This window comes from Thunnus albacares, chromosome 1 (genome assembly GCF_914725855.1).
Source record: "Thunnus albacares chromosome 1, fThuAlb1.1, whole genome shotgun sequence".
Taxonomy (NCBI): Eukaryota; Metazoa; Chordata; class Actinopteri; order Scombriformes; family Scombridae; genus Thunnus; species Thunnus albacares.
The window spans coordinates 309,005-328,164 of NC_058106.1; the positions used below are offsets into that span (position 1 = coordinate 309,005).

At 41.3% G+C, this 19,160-nt stretch overlaps 1 protein-coding gene across 5 annotated transcripts in view; it reads left to right on the top strand.

The window, feature by feature from the left end:
- The first annotated feature begins 1,179 nt into the window (after positions 1–1,179).
- Positions 1,180–19,160, top strand: part of celf1 (cugbp, Elav-like family member 1) — a 103,746-nt gene continuing 85,765 nt past the window's right edge. For all 5 annotated transcript variants that reach the window (XM_044356810.1, XM_044358340.1, XM_044357591.1 and 2 more), the window contains exon 1: positions 1,180–1,341. The gene's annotated coding sequence lies outside the window, so the exon portion shown is untranslated. The remainder of the gene's footprint in view (positions 1,342–19,160) is intronic.

Genomic DNA, 19,160 nt, shown 5'->3' on the forward strand with positions numbered 1-19,160 from the left:
AATTATGTACACCAGAGAGAAGAATGTAACAAATATATACATCTCAGAAGACTATACTTCTACACCGGGTGACTACAAGTCATTGCAGGTGAACCTGTAACAACACAAATATCTCATTCATTAAATTGTCAGACACAGCATGAAGGTTTCTCTTAACAGTTACGAAAAGATTCAGTGCGCGGGAATGGCTGTATATATGCTGGCGAGTCTGTGAATTTAATCAAACCTGTTACAGAAATATGTGATATGGAGTAGGAATGGAAAAAGTATGAACTGTGTAGGGTGTGTGAAATGATAAAAACAAACAGTAGGAATAGGAGTTAATATTATGTGGCACTATGGCTGTAATTTGATTGGATAAGGCTGTAGACAGAAACAAAGGAGTACATGGAAATAAAGGATGAATTAATACACAAAGATGAATTCATCTCTGGGGACAGGCTTTTTTAATTATCAAAAATCAGTTTGACACACACTACTTCAGTTATTGTTTACAACTTATCATTGGTTTTACAGGCTGTATTCTTGTATGTTCACTTTTAATTTATGTATGTTTTCTCAAATATTTTTTTTCAAATATGTTTATCTTATGTTTAACTGTTAAAAAACAAATAACAGCTGATAAGTTGTTTTCAGATGTTTCAGTCTTTTAAATATCAACATCGATATCAGCCTAAAAAAACAGCAGCTTTAATGTAGGTGTGAGGTGGCCATCAACTTTGTTCTATTCCTCACCTTATCTTTTGTGAAGGTGGAATTTCAGTCAAAAACTTTTTTTAAAATTATCTTGTTGCTGTAAAAGCATTCAATTTTATGTTGCATTTATTAAATTTGCCTTTTGGGTGTAAAATTGTGTCTTTATGTGGTTCAGGGAATACAACCTGAACTACATAAAGAGTTTATAGAAAATTAAGAAATTATTGTTCATAATATTGCCTTTATATGGACCGTACCACATTACACTTTAAGCCAGGGAACTGTCACGTGTACTTTCACTTCCGTTTCAAAGAGCACTAAATACCAAAAATCGCTTATAAAGCACAATTTTTCTTCTCAGAAGACAACATTCTACACACATCCGTTTAAATATATTTTGAAGCACGTCACGTATAATGTTGGCTCGCACCAGTCACAGCCCCCCTACCGAGTAGCTGCCCAATGGTAACGGCCCTGCAGGAGAGGGACTGCCATTTTAACAGAGCTAAATCTCAAAAGTGATATCTTCCCCCCTGTAGTCAGCTTGTCTTCCATAAGTAGAACATTAATAACGTGATATTGTAAGCAAACATCCAAAACGACATCTTGTTTTTAAGTCAAATTGTCTGTGGCGTAAAAACACGGGTAAGTTTGTCATTTTAATTTAGTAAACGCTATTCTAGCTAACTAACGTTACCATAACATACGTCTGCTGCTGTCGCTATGTAGATTCTTATTGGCTGACAAGCATTGATGTGCTTGATGTAGCTGTTAGTCTGCTGTGATGAGCTGATTGTGACATTATTATGTTGATCAAATGACGTCATGATAGAGTTGGTTTGGCTTGCATATGGTGCAGTTATTCAGTAACAGTACCTGGCTTTGCTACAAGGCTTTTTAAATGTAGAAGTTGACGCTATTTATACCCGAAAGATGGTATGCACGTGATGTCACCGAACGCGGAAGCTGCCACTGTAACTCCTCCTACATGTCAGGATCAATATCTGTCAGGATCTGTCTGGTAGTGTGCATTCAAATGAAGAAACCTTACTAAAATAGTAACAATGATACAACAATAATGATACAATGGTACAACTTTTATTGTAAGTTTACACTGAAATTCATTTAGCATCCTTAGGCAGTTCTGTTCAAAACATTTTCACACAGATTAAACAGTTACACATGTGAAACTGTTCATAGATGTACAAAACACATCAAACAATCATGACCATCATACGTATCACATTATATCCTCTGGATTCAGATCTGAATTAGCAGCACACTGATTTTGGTTTAGCAGCAGGATAGACTGATGTATAAAAGAATTCTTTCAGTCTGTTGCGTTTAAATTGAGGGACTCTAAATCGCCTGTTGGAGGGCAGAAGTTGCCTAAGTTGAAGAGAGACTCAGCAAAGTGGTACTTCGAAATGTTAACTATTCACACAGTTCACTGAATGAAATATCATAAAGTGAAAATATGTTAAAAAACCTAGAATGCTTTGAACTGCTTTGAACTCTATGTGATTTTGATCAGGCAGACAAATCATACTTTGAAATGGGATCCTATCAGGGCTTACATTTATTTTTAAGAATTTAATTTTGAAGTCATTTAGGTTTAGAGTTCAGCTCTTGAAGAAACTGAATTTGCAGGTAACTACAACTGATATCTGTTGGCTGAGAGGACACAAACTGTTTTGAGTAGCAGTGAAGGATATAAAATGTTGATTAACTATGTATCCATTGCAATAACAGTAGCCTATTGGCTATGGCTCTCCTTATTTTTCACATGCAACTTTGTCCAAAAGCTGGAAGTTCTGATTGAGAATTATAAAGCTGATAAGCATAAACTATTGATCCGATATGAATGACAGTTTAAGTGGGAGAATGTGATGTGATTTTACTAGAGAAGACAGTGAGCACTGCTTCACTCATTAGTGTTATGGAAAGCACAAAAATAAGAAGAGTGTTTTTGGCTGAGTAGACATCTGCTTGCAGAGAGCACACAAACAACACAAACAGCCAAGTTTCATTTTGTCATCAAGTTACTCATGTAATTAATGTTAATTAGCAACAGCTGATATGAAATTTAAATGTTTACCTCAAAAACTGTTGTTTACTTTCCAGAGTAATTATGAATTGTGATGTTAAAAACATAGCCGTTGCTAGTAATTTGTAGTGGCTGTGGCTCAGGAGGTAGAGCGGGTCGTCCACTAATCGGAAGATCGGCGGTTCGATTCCTGGCTCCTCTGGTCTGCATGTCGAAGTGTCCTTGGGCAAGAAACTGAACCCCAAACTACCCCTGATGGCTGTGCCATCAGTGTATGAATGTGTGTGAATGGGTGAATGTGACTAGTAGTGTAAAAGCGCTTTGAGTGGTCAGAAGACAAGAAAGGCACTATACAAGTACAGTCCATTTACCATTTATTAGTATTAAGTTGAACCAGAATACTTCACAACTGCCATCATTAAACATATATTGACATGCTACAGCACCAGACTAGAGAAAAACAGTTCATGCAGTGTAGTGCTGCACTGCTCACCTATCCATCATCTGCTGCTGTCTGTCTGTCTTTCTCTCCAGTATTTTCCCCAAGGATTTTCTCCAGAGGGGGTGTTAGGCCCCCCGAAACTACTAGTTTTGTTGTGGGACGTGCATGTCATGGATACAGACTCTTAATCAAGAGAAATTTGGTGCAGGTTGGACAATGTACATTCAAGTTACAACTTCCTGCTTCATCACAAAACATCGAAGATCACTGCATCGCCACGGCAATAGCATACAGTGAAAACTCAAGATTTTGATAACTTTTTAACTTTTCAAAGGTCTTAAGACCTTTACAATAAAATGAATGAATGAATAAAATTTGAAGTCAGTCAAGTTAAATCTCTAGGAGGAGTTTGGTAAAATACAACACCTTTAAATTGCAAAACTGCACTAAAATGGCAAAGTAAATTAAAAATGGCTGACTTCCTGTTGGACTTTGGGTGTTGCTCCAAGAGGCTTTTTTGTGTGTCTGGACATACATGTGACTACCAAACTTTGTTCATGTATGTCAGATTTAAAGGTGGGGACCTTGATTTTAAAGTATTGTAGGGGGGACTATTGTGCCATGTTGTAACGTCTCAGTCCAAGACCCATGTCATGCCAATTCTGATGAATGTGCAAACTTTTGTGAGTTATCGAGCACCCCTAGCACCTCAAAAATGCTAAAAGTAATTAGAGGGCGCTATAGAGCCAACATGTCACACCCAAGCCCATTTTTACTAATGCATACTAGTACAAACATACCTGCAAATTTTCATGAGTGTTTGCACATCCTAAAGGCTTCAGACATGTTAGTAAAATGAAAATTTATGCATGGAATCCAAAGTGGCTGACTTACTGTCTGGCAAAAAAATTCTAACAAAAATTATTTCTGGGATAGAATGATGAGAGAAATGATCCCACTGAATTTCATGAAAATCAAAGCAACTTTGATCCAAAATGGCCATTGACTTCCTCCCATCAATTGGTGGTGCTATGACTGTGACTCAATATTGACATGTAGATGTGGCCTGGACCTCTATCAAGCATAGGACATTTGGGCCAGATTGGAAAAAGTCTGGTGGAGTTACAACAACTTCCTGTTTCATGGCGAAGCATGCAAATTGACCAGCACGCCACATCAAGGGAGTTACACAAAAACTCAAGATTTTCATAACTTTTCATCGCAAAACTCTTAAGATGACACCCACGAAATTTGAAGTCAGTCGGTTCATATCTCTAGGAGGAGTTCGTTAAAATACAACGCCTGCAAATGGCAAAAATGGAGCAAAAATTGCAAAGTAAATTCAAAATGGCTGACTTCCTGTTGGACTTAGGGTATCGCTCCAAGAGGCTTTTCTGTCCGTTTGGACATGATACATGTACCTATCAAATTTCATTCACATACGTCAAATTTAAAGGTGGGGGCTTTGAATTTGAAGTTTTGTAGGGGGTACCTGTGAGCCATTTTCCCACGACCTAGCCTGAGACCCATATCAGATATTATGTTTCACTACTTTTGACGTGTGTGCCAAGTTTCGTCAGTTTTTAAGCATCTCTAGCCACTCAGATTCCTGTTTCATGGTGAACAATGCATTGCCATGGCAACAGCTTTTGGTAAGAACTCAAAAGCTTCAGGAGTTATCATCAACAAGGTCTTACATCTTAGCTGACTCAATTTCAGGTGCAGGAGTAATTAGACACAGCATTTGCACTAAAGTTATAGCAATTTCGTCTGTCATGGCGAAACATCAAAACTCCACGCCACAGCCAAATGCTTCGACGATAGCTAGCTAAATCTTTTGATAACTTTTGATCATACACTAGTGTAGATGACACACAGTGATTTTGAAGTCGTTATGATGAATTCTGTAGGAGGGGTTCGTTAAAATACAACGTATGCGAAATGGCCAAAAAAACGCGAAAATTGACCACTTTTATCAAGATGGCCGACTTCCTGTAGGACTTACAATATGGCTCCAAGAGGCTTTTTTATGCGTCTTGACATGATACATATGCCTCCTGAATTTCATTTTCCTAGGTTAATCTGGAAGGCGGGGCTACAATTTTGAAATTTTCAAGGAGGCGCTGTAGAGCCATATTGTCACGTCTATGCAAATGACCTATCCAGGATTTTAACTGGTGTCGCTCCAGACATGTGTGCCAAGTTTCGTGACTGTAGACCCATCCCTTGTCCCTAAAGTACAGCATCGTATTTCATGGCGAAGGATGTGTCGCCATGGCAACGGCGTTTTGATATGGGTCATGACCTGCCCAATGTAGCATCACCAAGGTCTTACATCTTAGCTGAGTCAATTTCAGGTGCATCGGCCAAATTTCTTAGGAGTAATACAACAAAGAACGACGCATGATACTTCCTGTTGCCAGTAGGTGGCGCTATGACTCTCACTAAATATGGGCCTGACAATGTGTTCAGACCGGGACTCTTAACAAGCATATGAAATTTGGAAAAGATCAGACCATCTGGAGTCAAGTTATAAGGCTTTGCAATTTCATGGCGAGACATCGAAATTCGCCGCGTCATCATGGCAACACCTTTCGATAAAAAGTCACCAACTTCATAATATACGATCTCCAAGGTCTTTAGGCTATTCTGAGTAAATTTGAGGTGGATCCCATCATCGTGCGACCCACAGAGCGTCAAAGTGTAAAACATGTAACTTCCTGTTGCCAGTAGGTGGCGCTATGACTTACATCCAATATTGACACAGGAATGTGTTCAGGACGGGACTCTTTCCAAGCACAAAAGGTTTGGGTCTCTTAGGATCGTGCATGCCGGAGTTATGGCCGTTTGAATTTTCACGGCAAAGGATCGAAATTCGCCGCCCGACCACACCCCCTCGGCAATGTCGAAAACTCACCATTTTGATAACTTTTCGTTTCCCAGGTCTGTAGATGATACTGACCGAATTTCAAGTTGCTGAGGTCAAATCCCTAGGAGGAGTTCGTTAAAGTACGCGGGCTAAAAACGGCAAAATTGGCCTGAAAATCGCAACTTTGAACCAAAATGGCTGACTTCCTGTTGAATTTAGGGTATGGCTCCAAGAGAGTTTTTGGTGCGTCTGGTCATGATATATAAGCACACCAAATATCATTGTTCTACGACGATCTGTATTGTGGGGCTTGCTTTTCTTAATTTTCTAGGTGGCGCTGTCGAGTGAGTTTTGGTACACGTTTGTAGAAGTTATTTGAGGTCAAAGAGTTGTAATAATAATAATAATAATAATAATAATTAAAGCTGCAAGCAGCATTGAACGGGCCTTCGCGCCCTTGCGCACATCGGGCCACGGCGCAGTCAGCTAAGCTTCTGGGAACCAAGAAAACGTTTGGAGATGATCAGTGTGAGAGTCTTTTGACACACAATACTAACCAGTGTCTCTCTGTGAGCCCACCCCTCTGTTCACAGACAATTATATATATGAGGGATATTTCTTACAAGTGTGGTGTGCTTTTATTTTGAAAGTTTGATTGACATGTGTACTGTCAGGTGTGTAGAGACAATAAGTAACTGCAGCTGGACACAGAAAAATACTCATATATTTGAATGGAGAGTGTGAGCGAACCCACACCTTTTTGAACATTTACTGCTTCCACATAGTTTTAGATACAAACTTCATTTGAACTTTAAATGAGTCACGAGACTTTGACCTACAAATCTTGAATTTACATGTGTTTTCTATCTTTTATTGTTTTTGAGATATTAGAGTGTGAGTTTTAAAGTCTTTTCTTGCTCCTCCTGTGATTTTATAATGAGTGTGTATTGCGGAATGTTTCACAGCACTGAGGGAGTGACATCACCAGGAGCAGTTGGAGAGGAGGATTTTAGAGAACGCTTCTCGTGAAATATCCTCATAAATCCCATAACTTTGGCCAAATCCTACATAAAAATCACATTTTTTTGTAGGAATTTTCATCGCGAATCCATTGATACAGGTTTGAAAGTGGTCGGACTTATAGTTTAGACGCCAGATGCCCCAGTTTGGCACAAAGTCCATGCCCAGAGATTGCCTCCCCATTGGTTTACATTGTAAGGTGTAATGTTGCACTCCAACTTTCAGGGCTTACTAAATCTAAACCGTTCGAGTTATTACAAAGTTTTTAATAACTTTTGCTCAACACAGTGTGATAAGTCATGTATTCAAGTTTGAAGCCGATACCATTAACGCCCTCGGAGGAGATAGCGTTTGTTCGGGGGCCAAAATTGGGGCAAAGTCTTATTTTGAAAAGCTGATTGCAGACTTCCTGTTGGATTTAGGTCAGGGGTGTCAGCATATGATTTGTAGGTCTTGATGAGACGAATAATTGAGTTTTGGTTCGATCTCTCTACGACATTCCTACGGGCCGTGGCGGCCGTTTAAGATACATAGGTGGCGCTAGAGAGCACATTTTGGCACTTCGGGGGTTAATTTTTACATTTTATCAAATTTTTCACCAGACCTGATGTGCGTGCCAAATTTGGTGAGTTTTTGAACATGTTTAGGGGGTCAAATTAAGGATTGAAGTGGCGTATTAATAAAGAATAATAAAGAAACAAACGCACGAAAAACAATAGGGTCTTCGCCCTTTGGGCTCAGGCCCTAATTAAAGCTGCAAGCAGCGATGATCGGGCCCTCGCGTCCTTGCGTATGTCAGGGCTCGGCGCTGGTGAAGGGCTTCTGTCACGGGCATATACATGTCCCCAGACCTGGGCTGTTTTCAGACAGTGCAAGGGGAGAATAACGTCACATCCTCAATCACCTACTCTGCCTGCTGCAGGGGCTGCTGCATTGAAATGTCGTAGGGGGCGCTATGGAGCCACTTTTCATCACTGACTGAATATTGCTATTTAGACGTGTTCAGGCTGGGAGTCTTATCAAACATGTAAAGTTTGGTGTAGACTCAAGCATTTACACTAAACTTATAGCAATTTCGCCTGTCATGGCGAAACATCAAAACTCAACGCCACGCCACGGCCACACGCTTCAATGATAACTAAATTTTTGATAACTTTTGATCACACACTGGTGTAGATGACACACACTGATTTTGAAGTCGTTACCATGAATTCTGTAGGAGGAGTTCGTTAAAATACAAGGTATGCGAAATGGCCAAAAAAAACGCAAAAATGACCACTTTTATCAAGATGGCCGACTTCCTGTAGGACTTACAATACGGCTCCAAGAGGCTTTTTTGTGCATCTTCACATGATACATAAGCCTCCCGAATTTCTTTTTCCTAGGTTAATCTGGAAGGCGGGGCTACAATTTTGAAATTTTCAAGGGGGCGCTGTTGAGCCATATTGTCACGTCTATGCAAATGACCTATCCAGGATTTTAACTGGTGTCGCTCCAGACATGTGTGCCAAGTTTCGTGACTGTAGACCCAAAGTACAGCATCGTATTTCATGGCGAAGGATGTGTCGCCATGGCAACGGCGTTTGGTCATGGGTCATGACCTGCCCAATGTAGCATCACCAAGGTCTTACATCTTAGCTGAGTCAATTTCAGGTGCATCGGCCAAATTTCCTAGGAGTAATACAACAAAGAACGACGCATGATACTTCCTATTGCACTCTGGCCCGTCGGGATCAGATCACGCTTTTTAAAAATGAGGGATATTTCTTACAAGTGTGGTGTGCTTTTATTTTGAAAGTTTGATTGACATGTGTACTGTCAGGTGTGTAGAGACAATAAGTAACTGCAGCTGGACACTACACTAATACTCATATATTTGAATGGAGAGTGTGAGCGAACCCACACCTTTTTGAACATTTACTGCTTCCACATAATTTTAGATACAAACTTCATTTGAACTTTAAATGAGTCTCGAGACTTTGACCTACAAATCTTGAATTTACATGTGTTTTCTATCTTTTACTGTTTTTGAGATATTAGAGTTTGACTTTTAAAGTCTTTTCTTGCTCCTCCTGAGTGTGTTTTATGAGTGTGTATTGCGAAATGTTTCACAGCACTGAGGGGGTGACATCACCAGGAGCAGTTGGAGAGGGGGATTTTAGAGTACGCTTCTTGTGAAATCTCCCCATAAATCCCATGACTTTGGCCAAATCTTACATTAAAAATCATTTTTTTGTAGGAATTTTCGTCGCGAATCCATTGATACAGGTTTGAAAGTGGTCAGACTTATAGTTTAGACGCCAGAAGCCTCTGTTTGACACAAAGTCCATGCCCAGAGATTGCCTCCCCATTGGTTTACATTGTAAGGTGTAATGTCGCACTCCAACTTTCAGGGCTTACTAAATCTAAACCGTTCGAGTTATTACAAAGTTTTTAATAACTTTTGCTCAACACAGTGTGATAAGTCATGTATTCAAGTTTGAAGCCGATACCATTAACGCCCTCGGAGGAGATAGCGTTTGTTCGGGGGCCAAAATTGGGGCAAAGTCTTATTTTGAAAAGCTGATTGCAGACTTCCTGTTGGATTTAGGTCAGGGGTGTCAGCGTATGATTTGTAGGTCTTGATGAGACGAATAATTGAGTTTTGGTTCGATCTCTCTACGACATTCCTACGGGCCGTGGCGGCCGTTTTAGATACATAGGTGGCGCTCTCAAGCACATTTTGGCACTTTCGGGGGTTAATTTTTACATTTTATCAAATTTTTCACCAGACCTGATGTGCGTGCCAAATTTGGTGAGTTTTTGAGCATGTTTAGGGGGTCAAATTTAGAGTTAAAGTGGCGTATTAATAAAGAATTAAAGCTGCAAGCAGCGTTGGACGGGCCTTCGCGCCCTTGCGCATGTCGGGCCGCGGCGCAGTCAGTTGAGCTTGTGGGAACCAAGAAAACGTTTGGAGATGATCAGTGTGAGAGTCTTTTGACACACAATACTAACCAGTGTCTCTCTGTGAGCCCACCCCTCTGTTCGCAGACAATTATGAATTATGACATCAAAATATTGTTAACCTTAATCAGTAATTCAGGTACCAACTGTAGGAATCTGCGAAGAACACAGTTAATTATTTGCTATAATTATCAATTATCAATAATAATTAATTATAACAATTAACAGAATTATTAATATGAACTAACAGATACGAAGCACCACCCCGAAACCGGGGCCAATAACCGAACAGGATAATCTCATAAATGGGAGTTCACCTAGAATGTTAATATCTGCGAGATATCAACATTCAAGGGTGAACAAAGAACGGTTGAATTCGAGCTCTGACTCCTTCAATCAGCCACTTTTCACAATATGTTACCAATAATGACTAAAGAACTTCTCTTTAAAGATATAACAGTGTTTATGAAACTTAGCAAAATTAACAAAGTTAACAAATGCTTCATTCAATAAATAGCTATTCTAAAATCTAATTCGACCAAATAAAACACAAACAGCTTTGCACAGGGTTGGACACTTGCAGGTTGGACACTTTTGTCCGACGTTATCTGACCATCAGATGTGCAAAACGATGTCGGTGCGTGTATCTGTGCGCACGTGAGTATGGTGTTAGTCACAAGAGAGGGAGGAGGGAGAGCGATCGTGAGAGAGAGAGAAGCGGTTCTTTTTCCACAGAGAGCGCACGTATGGACGGCAGTCTGTAACGCACGTTGTCTGGTTTAAGATCGACAAATCAGTTTACTTTCTCACTCACGGCAGCACAAACACAGTAGTCCCGAGCGGGACAAACACAAAATAGTCAAGCGTGGTGAACACAACTAACAGGCAGCAAACAGGCAGCAGCGGAGCGTTAACTGCAGCATGACCGAAAGAAGCACAACCAGTTAGCCTCTGCTAGCCTCTAAACTAACCCCGGCTCTCTGTTTAGATCCAAACGGAGCACCGAGTCCCGAATTGCTATTTAGGTTAAAGCGGAGAGAATCAGCGGGTCTGTCGGCCAGCTGAGTGAAGTGAAACCTGCGGAAAAAACACCGTGACCATCAAGGTAAAACAGGTCGGCGAAAACACGGCAGCTGGCTCTGACTGGAGTGGCGGAGAGAACAGCAGAGATGACTCGGCGAAGACGCGCAGGGCAGGGCCGGTCCACGTTATCCCGAAGTAACTTCATTTCCTCTTTCTCGGGGGAATTTGAGGACGCTGGTTGCAGCAGCGGTCTCTCTCGGCTCCAGGAATGTGTTCGGGTGAACACGGGCAAAGTCTCGTCTCGTCCGACGAGGGGAGTCTTCGATGAGGGGAAAACATGTTCGTGGGGTAGTCAAGCTAACTCACAGGGGAACAGGAGTTAACCCTAGTTCAGTGACATGGGAAAGACGTGTATTTCGGGCGTGCTCGCTTATAAAGGGGTGGTGATGTCATGGCTGCGTCCTCAGGACGCTCCGCTGTGCAGGAGCGTCTCCGCCAATGAGGGACCGATATTGACTGCTCCCTGCTGAAGTGTGAAAATCGCAAAGCATCCTTGGAAATGGAGTTTGCTCCACCCTCATGGCAGGTCCATTACAGTTTTAATACGGAGCTCCGGAACTCCGGCCTTCCTGAGTTTTTCCCTCATATAGGCTATAGTTTTTCTTAATCATTACTACAATATATGATTACATATGTAATAGTCTCCTCAGCCAAGTTAGAAAAAATATGTGCATGTATGAACAACAGCAATTGGAGAAGATGACAGTCAAAAAGTAATCATGTTAAATAATCATGATCTCAATATTGAACAAAAATGATTGTGATTATAATTTTTGCCATAATCAAGCACCCCTAAAAACAGCAAATTGTGATTTACACACACACACACACACACACACACACACACACACAGAGTTTAAATATGTATGTGATCAATTGTAAATATGTATGTAATGAATTGTTTTCTTTAAGAAACTCTTACTTGAACATTTTTCAGTGTGCTCCTAAAGTTATATGTATGCTCCTAATTTCTGTCGTTTAGGAGCACATGTACTCCTTGAAAAAAAGTAAGGATTGAACACTGCTGTCAGATATGTAGAAGCATTAAGTAACTGGAGTGTAGTGCAGTCCAAGGGCTTCTGTCACAGGCAGTAGATGTTTACTTTACCCATCCCCCCCCTCCCATTCTCTCTCTCTCCCTCACAGTTGGAAGGAAAGATTTTAAAGTGATCTTCTTGTGAAAAATCCTCATAAATCCCATAACTTTGGCCAAATCCTACATAAAAATATCATTTTTTTGTAGGAATTTTCGTCGCGAATCCATTGATACAGGTTTGAAAGTGGTCGGACTTATAGTTTAGACGCCAGATGCCCCAGTTTGGCACAAAGTCCATGCCCAGAATTTGCCTCCCCATTGGTTTACATTGTAAGGTGTAATGTCGCACTCCAACTTTCAGGGCTTACTAAATCTAAACCGTTCGAGTTATTACAAAGTTTTTAATAACTTTTGCTCAACACAGTGTGATAAGTCATGTATTAAAGTTTGAAGCCGATACCATTAACGCCCTAGGAGGAGATAGCGTTTATTCAAAGTCCAAAATTGGCAAAAAAGCATACTTTGAAATTGACATAGCAGATTTCCTGTTGGATTTAGGTCAGGGGTGTCAGCGTATGATTTGTAGGTCTTGATGAGACGAATAATTGGGTTTTGGTTCGATCTCTCTACGACATTCCTACGGGCCGTGGTGGCCGTTTTAGATACATAGGTGGCGCTAGAGAGCACATTTTGGCACTTTGGGGTTTAATTTTTACATTTTATCAAATTTTTCACCATTCCTGATGTGCGTGCCAAATTTGGTGAGTTTTTGAGCATGTTTAGGGGGTCAAATTTAGAGTTAAAGTGGCGTAACAAGAAAGAATAATAATAATTAAAGCTGCAAGCAGCGTTGAACGGGCCTTCGCGCCCTTGCGCACAGCGGGCCGCGGCGCAGTCAGCTAAGCTTCTGGGAACCAAGAAAACGTTTGGAGATGATCAGTGTCAGAGTCTTTTGACACACAATACTAACCAGTGTCTCTCTGTGAGCCCACCCCTCTGTTCACAGACAATTATATATATGAGGGATATTTCTTACAAGTGTGGTGTGCTTTTATTTTGAAAGTTTGATTGACATGTGTACTGTCAGGTGTGTAGAGACAATAAGTAACTGCAGCTGGACACACAAAAATACTTATATATTTGAATGGAGAGTGTGAGCGAACCCACACCTTTTTGAACATTTACTGCTTCCACATAGTTTTAGATACAAACTTCATTTGAACTTTAAATGAGTCACGAGACTTTGACCTACAAATCTTGAATTTACATGTGTTTTCTATCTTTTATTGTTTTTGAGATATTAGAGTGTGAGTTTTAAAGTCTTTTCTTGCTCCTCCTGTGATTTTATAATGAGTGTGTATTGCGGAATGTTTCACAGCACTGAGGGAGTGACATCACCAGGAGCAGTTGGAGAGGAGGATATTAGAGAACGCTTCTCGTGAAATATCCTCATAAATCCCATAACTTTGGCCAAATCTTACATAAAAATCACATTTTTTTGTAGGAATTTTCATCGCGAATCCATTGATACAGGTTTGAAAGTGGTCGGACTTATAGTTTAGACGCCAGATGCCCCAGTTTGGCACAAAGTCCATGCCCAGAGATTGCCTCCCCATTGGTTTACATTGTAAGGTGTAATGTCGCACTCCAACTTTCAGGGCTTACTAAATCTAAACCGTTCGAGTTATTACAAAGTTTTTAATAACTTTTGCTCAACACAGTGTGATAAGTCATGTATTCAAGTTTGAAGCCGATACCATTAACGCCCTCGGAGGAGATAGCGTTTGTTCGGGGGCCAAAATTGGGGCAAAGTCTTATTTTGAAAAGCTGATTGCAGACTTCCTGTTGGATTTAGGTCAGGGGTGTCAGCATATGATTTGTAGGTCTTGATGAGACGAATAATTGAGTTTTGGTTCGATCTCTATACGACATTCCTACGGGCCGTGGCGGCCGTTTTAGATACATAGGTGGCACTAGAGAGCACATTTTGGCACTTCGGGGGTTAATTTTTACATTTTATCAAATTTTTCACCAGACCTGATGTGCGTGCCAAATTTGGTGAGTTTTTGAACATGTTTAGGGGGTCAAATTAAGGATTGAAGTGGCGTATTAATAAAGAATAATAAAGAAACAAACGCACGAAAAACAATAGGGTCTTCGCCCTTTGGGCTCAGGCCCTAATAATAATAATAAGAAAGAAACAAACACACGAAAAACAATAGGGTCTTCGCCCTTTGGGCTCAGGCCCTAAATTAAAGCTGCAAGCAGCGTTGGACGGGCCTTCGCGCCCTTGCGCACATCGGGCCGCGGCGCAGTCAGCTAAGCTTCTGGGAACCAAGAAAACGTTTGGAGATGATCAGTGTGAGAGTATTTTGACACACAATGCTAACCAGTGTCTCTCTGTGAGCCCACCCCTCTGTTCACAGACAATTATATATATGAGGGATATTTCTTACAAGTGTGGTGTGCTTTTATTTTGAAAGTTTGATTGACATGTGTACTGTCAGGTGTGTAGAGACAATAAGTAACTGCAGCTGGACACAGAAAAATACTCATATATTTGAATGGAGGGTGTGAGCGAACCCACACCTTTTTGAACATTTACTGCTTCCACATAATTTTAGATACAAACTTCATTTGAACTTTATATGAGCCACGAGACTTTGACCTACAAATCTTGAATTTACATGTGTTTTCTATCTTTTATTGTTTTTGAGATATTAGAGTGTGAGTTTTAAAGTCTTTTCTTGCTCCTCCTGTGATTTTATAATGAGTGTGTATTGCGGAATGTTTCAGAGCACTGAGGGAGTGACATCACCAGGAGCAGTTGGAGAGGAGGATATTAGAGAACGCTTCTTGTGAAATATCCTCATAAATCCCATGACTTTGGCCAAATCCTACATAAAAATCACATTTTTTTGTAGGAATTTTCGTCGCGAATCCATTGATACAGGTTTGAAAGTGGTCGGACTTATAGTTTAGACGCCAGATGCCCCAGTTTGGCACAAAGTCCATGCCCAGAGATTGCCTCCCCATTGGTTTACATTGTAAGGTGTAATGTCGCACTCCAACTTTCAGGGCTTACTAAATCTAAACCGTTCGAGTTATTACAAAGTTATAATAACTTTTGCTCAACACAGTGTGATAAGTCATGTATTCAAGTTTGAAGCCGATACCATTAACGCCCTCGGAGGAGATAGCGTTTGTTCGGGGGCCAAAATTGGGGCAAAGTCTTATTTTGAAAAGCTGATTGCAGACTTCCTGTTGGATTTAGGTCAGGGGTGTCAGCGTATGATTTGTAGGTCTTGATGAGACGAATAATTGAGTTTTGGTTTGATCTCTCTATGACATTCCTACGGGCCGTGGCGGCCATTTTAGATACATAGGTGGCGCTCTCGAGCACATTTTGGCACTTCGGGGGTTAATTTTTACATTTTATCAAATTTTTCACCAGACCTGATGTGCGTGCCAAATTTGGTGAGTTTTTGAGCATGTTTAGGGGGTCAAATTAAGGATTGAAGTGGCGTATTAATAAAGAATAATAAAGAAACAAACGCACGAAAAACAATAGGGTCTTCGCCCTTTGGGCTCAGGCCCTAATTAAAGCTGCAAGCAGCGATGATCGGGCCCTCGCACCCCAGCGCATGTCGAAGTGACGCTCAGTCGAAGGGCTTTTGTCAGTGACTTGTTGTGTAAAGTTTGAGGCAGATCCAACCGTGTACACTCAAGTTATATCAATTTCCTCTGTCATGGCGAAACATCAAAACTCAACGCCACGCCACGGCCAAACCATCATGATCATACACTTGTCTAGATGACACACACTGATTTTTAAGTCCTTACGATGAAATCTGTAGGAGGAGTTCTTTAAAATACAAGGTATGCGAAATGGCCAAAAAAAGGCGAAAATTGACCAGTTTTTCAAGATGGCCGACTTCCTGTTCGACTTACAATAAGGCTTCAAGAGGCTTTTTTGTGCGTGTTGACATTATACATGTGCCCTGTGAATTTCATCTTTCTACGTTAATCTGGAAGGCGGGGCTGCAATTTTGAAATTTTAAAGGGGGCGCTGTTGAGCCATTTTGCCACGCCCATTCAAAGCGACCACATAGGATTTTAGCTGACATCACTCTAGACATGTGTGTCAAGTTTCATGACTGTAGAGCAATCCCTTCTCCCTGAAAAACAGTATCATATTTCATGGCGAAGGATGTGTCGCCATGGTAACAGCATTCAGTTTTGGGTCATGAGCTGCCAAATGTAGCATCACCAAGGTCTTGTTTATTAGCTGACTTAATTTCAGGTGCATCAGCCAAATTTCCTAGGAGTAATTAGACAAAGTACGACGCATGATACTTCCTGTTGCCAGTAGGTAGCGCTATGACTTTCGCTAAATATGAGACTGAACATGTGTTCAGATTGGGACTCTTAACAAGCATATGAAATTTGGAAAAGATCAGACCACATGGAGTCAAGTTATAAGGCATTGAAATTTCATGGCGTCACATCGAAATTCGCCGCGTCACCATGGCAACACCTTTCAACGAAGGGTCACCAACTTCATAATATAAGATCTCCGAGGTCTTGAGGCTATTCTCAGTAAATTTCAGCTGGATTCGATCATCGTGCTGCCCACAGGGCGTCAGAGCGTAAAACATGTAACTTCCTGTTGCCAGGAGGTGGCGCTCTGACTCATATCCTGTATTGTCACATGGACCCGTTCAGGGCGGGACTCTTATGAAGCACAAAAGGTTTGGCTCTCTTAGGATCATGTATGCCGGAGTTATAGCCGTTTCATTTTTCATGGCGAAGGATCGAAATTCGCCGCCCAGCCACGCCCCCTAGGAAAGACTAATGAGAATTGTTTTATCAACTTTTAATCTCCTATGCCTGTAGATGATACGGACCGAATTTGAAAGTCCTGGGGTCAAATCTCTAGGAGGAGTTCGTTAAAGTATGCGGGCTGGAAATGACAAAATCGGTGCAAAATTTCAACTTTGATACAAAATGGCCGACTTCCTGTTGGAGTTGTCCTTGAGACTTTTTGGTGCGTCTGGTCATGATACATATGCATACCGAATTTCGTTCTCCTACGACAATCTGTATCGAAGGGCTCAATTCTAGGTGGCGCTGTCGAGCCATTTTGTCCCGCTTTATTTCGAGACCCATAAAATATCGAAATTTTCGCCAGTCCTGACATCTGTGCAAATTTTCATGAGTTTTCGTGCATGTTTAGGCCCTCAAAAATGCGTTTGTTTCGGAGGAATAATAATAATAACTCCTTCAGTTTCAATAGGGCTTCGCACCGGTCGGTGCTCGGGCCCTAATAATAATAATAATAATAATAATAATAACTCCTTCAGTTTCAATAGGGCTTCGCACCGGTCGGTGCTCGGGCCCTAATTAAAGCTGCAAGCAGCGTTGAACGGGCCTTCGCGCCCTTGCGCACAGCGGGCCGCGGCGCAGTCAGCTAAGCTTCTGGGAACCAAGAAAACGTTTGGAGATGATCAGTGTGAGAGTCTTTTGACACACAATACTAACCACTTTCTCTCCGTGAGCGCACCCCTCTGTTTATCACAGATAATTATGGATTATGAAATCAAAATATTGTTAACAATCAATAATTCAGGCACCAACTGTAGGATCTATGAGGAACACAGTTGATTATTTGCCATAATTATCAATTGTCTAAGATAATTAACTAATTATAATAATTAATAGAATTATTAATATGAACTAACAAACACGGAGCACCACCCGGAAACCAGGACCAATAACCGAACAAGGTAATCTCATAAATGGGACTTCCCCTAGAATGTTAATATCTGAGAGATAAACATTAAAGGGTGAACAAAGAAGGGTTGAATTCAAGCTCTGACTCCTTCAATCAGCCACTTTTCACAATATGTTACACACAATAATGACAAAAGAACTTCTCTTTAAAGATATAACATTGTTTATTAAAGTTAGCAAACTTAACAAAGCTAACAAATACTTCATTCAATAAACAGCTATTCTAAAATCTAATTCTACCAAACAAAACACAAACAGCTTTGCACAGAGTTGGACACTTGCAGGGGAATGCGTGTATGTATGTATGTATGTATGTATGTATATATGTATATATGTGTGTGTGTGTGTGTGTGTTAGTAGCAAGAGAAGAAGGAGGGAAAGCGATCGTGAGAGGGAGAGAAGCGGCTCTTTTGTCCACAGAGAGCGCACGTATGGACGGCAGTCTGTAACGTACGTTGTCTGGTTTCAGATCGACAAAGCAGTTACTTTCTCACTCACGGCGGCAGAAAGACAGCAGTAGTCCTGAGCGGGACAAACACAAAATAGTCTAGCGTGGTGAACATAACTAACAGGCAGCAAACTTAAAATACTCCTCAGAGTAAAGCAGAGAAAAATGGACTCGGCGGTCCGTCAACTCACACAACAAGAACAATAGCAATAAAGCTAAAAAGGCTAAATGCTAAACAACAGCAACTGATGCTGAAAAGAACACACAACTACTCTGCCCCTGCCTAGACTTATGCCTCTTACTTGGTCGCTTCAGAAAGTGCGCAGGTTGTGTGTGTGTGTGTAGTCCGTCTTAATGTCCATCTTTGTTCTTGGCTCGGAGGCAGACGGTGCCGTTCTCGCACGTCGGCGAAAACACGGCAGCTGGCTCTGAGTGGAGTGGCGGAGACAACAGCAGAGTCGACTCGGCGAAGACGCGCAGGGCAGAGCCGGTCCACGTTATCCCAAAGTAACTTCATTTCTTCTTTCTCGGGGGAATTTGAGGACGCTGGTTGCAGCAGCGGTCTCTCTCGGATCCAGGAATGTGTTCGGGTGAACACGGGCAAAGTCTCGTCTCGTCCGACGAGGGGAGTCTTCGATGAGGGCAAAACATGTTCGTGGGGTAGTTAAGCTAACTCACAGGGGAACAGGAGTTACCCCTACCTCAGTGACATGGGAAAGACGTGTATTTTGGGCGTGCTCGCTTATAAAGGGGTGGTGATGTCATGGCTGCGTCCTCAGGATC